This window comes from Bidens hawaiensis, unplaced genomic scaffold, assembly GCF_021521415.1.
Source record: "Bidens hawaiensis isolate Kalapana, Puna unplaced genomic scaffold, B.hawaiensis_p1.1 tig00039461_1, whole genome shotgun sequence".
NCBI lineage: Eukaryota > Viridiplantae > Streptophyta > Magnoliopsida > Asterales > Asteraceae > Bidens > Bidens hawaiensis.
In genome coordinates, this window is record NW_027496931.1 from 66,653 (window position 1) to 72,652 (window position 6,000).

The window sequence follows — 6,000 nt, forward strand, 5'->3', positions numbered from 1 at the left end:
AGTTCGACCCATCGTCGTTGCCTCATGTTTAAATCTTTTTGGTCAAAAATATATGTTGGAGGCTCTTGTGGTCGGTGAATACCACACATTTCGTTCCATACAAATAGTGTCTTCAAATTTTCAATGCAAATACAACAGCACCGAGCTCAAGGTCGTGTGTCGTATAATTCTTTTCATGAACCTTAAGTTGTCGTGACGCATAGGCAATGACCTTGCCTCGTTGCATGAGAACGCAACCGAGACCTTGATTTGAGGCATCACAATAGACTACAAAATCCTCGTTTCCTTTGGGAAGGGCTAGGATAGGAGTGTTGCAAAGCATACGCTTCAAGGTTTGAAAAGCTTCATTTTGCCTAGCCCCCCACTCATAAGTTTTACCCTTATGAGTTATGGCGGTGAGGGGTAAAGCGATCTTGGAAAAATTCAAAATGAAACGAAGGTAATAACCAGCAAGACCAAGAAAGGATCGAACTTCCGTAGGTGAAGTCGGGGTCTTCCAATTTTTAACAGCTTTGGTTTTAACGGGATCAACATGAATGCCTTTTTCGATAACGATATTACCAAGGAATTGAACTTCGTTTAACCAAAACTCGCATTTGGAAAACTTGGCAAAAAGTTGTTCTTTCTTCAACAACAAGAGGATATCATGCAAATGTTTTTCATGCTCAAATTTAGATTTCGAGTAAATGAGAATGTCGTCGATAAACACGATCACGAACTTATCAAGGTAAGGCTTGCATACGCGGTTCATGAGGTCCATAAACACCGCAAGTGCATTGGTCAAGCCGAAAGGCATAACCATAAATTCGTAATGATCGTAACAAGTTCGAAAAGCATTTTTGGGTATATCATCCTCATGAACACGCAATTGGTGATAACCCGAACGAAGATCGATTTTTGAAAAGCAAGATGCGCCTTGAAGTTGATCGAAAAGGTCGTCAATTCTAGGCAAAGGGTAACGGTTCTTAATCGTGAGTTTATTGAGTTCACGATAATCGATACACATTCGAAAGAAACCATCCTTCTTTTTAACGAAAAGAACAGGTGTGCCCCAAGGCGACGAGCTTGGGCGGATGAAACCTTTGCTAGAGAGTTCCTGGAGTTGACTCGCTAGCTCTTGCATTTCCGAAGGTGCGAAACGATAAAGAGCTTTGGCGACGGGGTTCGCACCAGGCACAAGATCAATACGAAACTCCACTTCACGAGTAGGAGGTAAACCAGAAACATCTCCAGGGAAAACTTCGGGAAAATCACGAACTACCGGAATGTCTTTTATTGTCTTGCTTCTTTTCCAAGATGTTGGAAAGAAAGGCCACATACTTTTTACGTAAGTATTTTTGGGCTTGAGTACACGACATAAGCTTAAGCCCCTTGGAAGGCTTTTCGCCGAAAATACGCAAAATTCGATCGTCTTCTAGCGGGATACGAATATACTTCTCAAAGCACACGATTTCAGCACGGTGTTAAGCTAACCAATCCATACCTACTATAATATCAAAACTTCCAAGTTGCATAGGAATGAGGTCGATCGAAAAATCATAGTCGTTGAGATTTAGAGTACAACCACGAATAATTGAGTCAATCAAGATAGTTTTACCGTTCGTGACTTCAACCGTAAAGGAACTTTCGAGTTTAGAACGAAACGACGAAAGCATAGGCTCAAAATCAAAAGACACAAAACTCATATCAGCACTGGTATCGAATAAAGTGGATGCATACACATTATTAACCAAGAACGTACCGTTCACCACATCATTGTTATGCTGGGCTTGATTTGCATTGATCACGAATGCCCTCCCGCGAGCATTGGGGACGACTGGTGTAGCTTGAGAAGTCGAGGCTTGATTGGATTGAACAGATTGAACAACTTGGTTGTCCATAAGTTGCGGAACTGGTTGAAAGGCCTGAACTTGATAGGCTTGAGCAGGGTACACAGGCAGAGTGGCCATTTGGACTTGATATGCGAGTGGGGACATGCATTGTGGAAATGACTAGGATCTCCACAATTGAAACACGCTCGAGGGGAGGGGTAAGCTTGAGCAATGGGTTGAGCTTGAGTTAAAACACAGTTTTGGTTGAAAGTGTAGGGAGTGCGGGGTGGTTTGGTGAGGGTTGGTTGGGTACGCATGAATTCGAAACATGAGCCTAACAGGTGTCCGAAACGGCCACAATGGGTGCACTGTTGGAAAGGGATGCCGAGTTGGTGGTGTCGTTGGCAGATTTGGAAAAACGGGTGTGGTTCGTTGTAGGGTTTCTTTGGAGGTGGAGCTTGAAGGTTTGGGGTTTGGGGTTTGGGTTGGTTGGTATTAAGGTTGAGGTGGGTTTTGTTGGGTTAAGGCATAGTTTTGCTTTCTTTTCTTAGAATGGTTGTTGTTGTTGTTGTTGCGGTTTGGTTTGGGTGTGGCTTCGGCCTTGACCTCTTTGGAAGGTTCGGCCTCAGTTTTCTCAACAGTCTTCTTGCTGCCTTTGAGGGTTCCCGCATTAACGTGGTTGTCAGACAAGGATGCAGCAAGGACAACCGCCTCGCGAAGAGTTTTGGGGGCACTGCTTTGAACCGATTCTTGGATTTGTCTTGGTAAGCCCCGGATATACTTGGTAATCCCATGAGAGAGAGAGAGGAGTGACAAGATATGGCACCAAGATGCTAAGCTCGTTGAAGCGAGCTGTGTAAGTAGTGTTATCACCACCCTCTTGCTTAAGATTCCAAAATTCCACCTCAAGATTCATGAGTTCATTGGGTGGATAGAACTCTTCGTTCATGACTCCCTTAAGTTCCTCCCATGGCAAGGCCATGGCTACATCAGCACCACGCGGGAATTTTTCTTGCACCCACCAAGTTAAGGCTCTTTTCTTGAATACACTTGAAGCAAAGCGTGTCTTCTTGTCCTCGGGACATTCGATATGGAGGAAAGTACTCTCCATACTTTGGTACCATTTCAGTATGGCAGTGGCACCTTCAGAGCCATCAAACTTAAGAGGATTCGTATCGGTGAAGGTATTGTATCGACAAGAGTTGGAGTTCGAACCCGAAGTGGCTGAGTTCGAATTGGAAGCAATGGTTTGGTGCATTTGAGACAGCAGCCAGTTGCTTAGTGATCTTGGCTATCATCTTGCGGCTTGAGTTTCTTGCGGGACGACGAGGGAAACGAGAAGACATGCTGAAAAGAGAGTACTATGCGTGTGAGTTATCGAGTGACGATTTCGAGAAGTGGAATACTTAAACCAAAATTTTTTTTGATAATACTAAAATCACATGAAAATTATATTGAAAATAAGATATTCATTTACCATCATAACTTTTATGTAATTTAAGAGAAGGAGTGCAACCATTCTCTATTCACAAAGGAAAATGACCACGTTTAACAACTTAAAGTTATGGTTCATATGACGTTCGGTGTGGTATGATTTGGCCTAATAAGTTTCAGCACTCTTTTCGAACCCTCCAGGTAAGCAACCGGGTTCCCCGTCTGATTGGGATTTATGCGCATTGCTTATCCTTAGGTTTAAAAACCTTGGTGTCAGGGTTCGAAAAACAAGTGTGTCACCCTTCCGGTTACGACATACCCGTCACGTAGAACCATCTTTAAGAGGATTGAAAATCGTTTTGTTAAATAAAATAAATAGATAAATAAATAAACAGGATTATAATAAATTGTTTAGGCATAAGCCTTGGAGTTTGTGTGTGAATTTGTGTACAGGTGACACTATAAAACGTAATAAATTCGAGCGTATGAATGAACTTTTAATAAAAATGTGGGCACGTAGCACATAGGGTATACATGCAATTCGGGGCTCTAAAATAAACTATAACTATACTAGGCCGATACGTCTAACAACCTCTCTTGTAGTTACGGCTCTGATATCAATCTGTAACACCCCGGCTCTAAGCGGAATACGCCTGGGTGTAACGTACAGATCACTCATAGCTCGTAACACTATTAAAGCGGTAATAATTATATCATTTCATTTCATAACGTAACAAGTACATATTTATTCATAATTAAAAATAAAAAGAAACACTTCATCAAAACAATAAATAAGTTCTTTATTCAAATATCCTAAGGTATACTAATGATATTCATCCTTAGCATGTCATCGATTCAACCTGTAGCACGTTGAAAATAATATATCTGTCAACAGTTAAGTTGGTGAGTTTTCATAAGTTTTTTAGTATACATATATATGAAAGTCACGATTCAACATTCGTAATGTAATAAATATTCAAGCGTAAAGTAAATGAAATCAATTCATGTCATCCCCCCGTTCCTTTAGCCGAGGCCGTAGTAATAGGGGAAATGAGAACCACCTTACGAACAACCAAAGTCGTATCGTTAGACGACATAGGTACGTCCCGTCGGACCTTCCCACTATGTGTATGTGTATGCGTTTGCGTAACTTCCACCATAAGAATAGCAAACACGTTGTAAGCAAGTTCACGTATAATCATAAACAATATGAAAGAATAATATTAACATGTACGCTAATTGTAAATCGGTTCATAAATAAGCACATAACTAACGAGGTAAAACTTGTGGCATGCTACACCCCAAAAATATTAAAAACGTTAAAATGGGGTTATGAAGAACTCACTTGGAATAGGGAATACGGTAACGAGAAAATGCTAACGATTAAAGCAACTAGATGGTTTCGCGAGAAATCCTGATAATTTGTCCTAGTTATAAGGTATAAAAAACATAAATATCTAAAACTAAAAGAACGAACTAAACATGAATATAAAACAAAAGTAGGTTTATAATAGATTCGGGAATCGTTAAAGTGTTCACATGTATAAGAAAATTTTATTAGTTTAAATATTCTTTAAAGTCACCATTATTATTATTATTATTATTATAAAAAAAGATTTATAATTGATCCGAAAACGTTTTAACGAGAGTTTCTTTTAAGAGTTTCAACGGTGTTTGGGTTGTTAAACAAGTGTAAACAACATTAGTTTTAATATAGTAAAGAATAAGTTGAGTTATAATAAGAAGATTAGTTTTCCTAGGAAAGATGGGAAATAATCTTGTCCATTCAATTTAAAATTAAATTGTTGAGATTAGATTAGAGAGATCATCAAGTGTAAAACAAGGGTAATGTCATAAAAGGGATAACACATTTGTTGACTTTCTCTCTCCACATGCAAGACACATGTCAAATTCCCCCGTCATTTCAAAACGTCCATAACTTTTTTATACGACATTTTTTTTTCAAAACAATTTAACCATAAAAACGAGTGTTTTTTTATCTTTTATATGAGTACCATATTTCTTTATAAAAATAAAAAAAATCGTGGGTTTTTACAAATTGTGTTTTACTATAATTGTGTTTTACAAAATTGTGTTATACAATTGTGTTTTATTTTTTCATAGTGTTTTTTACATTGTGTTATTTAATTGTGTTTTCATTGTGTTTTTGTCATTGTGTTTTTGTTTTCACAGTATTTTTTCAATTGTGTTTTTTACATTGTGTCTTTTTCATTGTGTTTTTCATAGTGTTTTATTTTCCGGCTAAATTTTCGAAGACTTTTCCGGCAAGGTGGTGGCGGTGGGCGGTGGTGGTTGTAGGAGATAAGTGAAAATTTAAGCGGGTTTTTGAAATTAAATTAAGTGGGTTTTCAATATTAAGGTATTAGACAAATATACCCTCCTTCCTAGCATTCTTAGGAAAATCAAACTTCTTATTTGATCTTTTCTCAATAAAGTATTTAATAATTAAAAAAGTTTAAAACAATTAATACAAAAAAAATCAACAAAATCCGGGCCTGGGGGAATCGAACCCGCGCCCCAGGCCGGTTCAACGCTTTAACAGATGTGCACCAGCCAACTGGGCTGGTGACTAATCTGGTTAGAACACAAGAATGAATATATATATATATATATATATATATATATATATATATATATATATATATATATATATATTGTAGTTCTGATTTCCCCCAATTATATTATAAACCCTAAATCATATCGATCCCAATTGAAGATTATATACCCTCGGTCG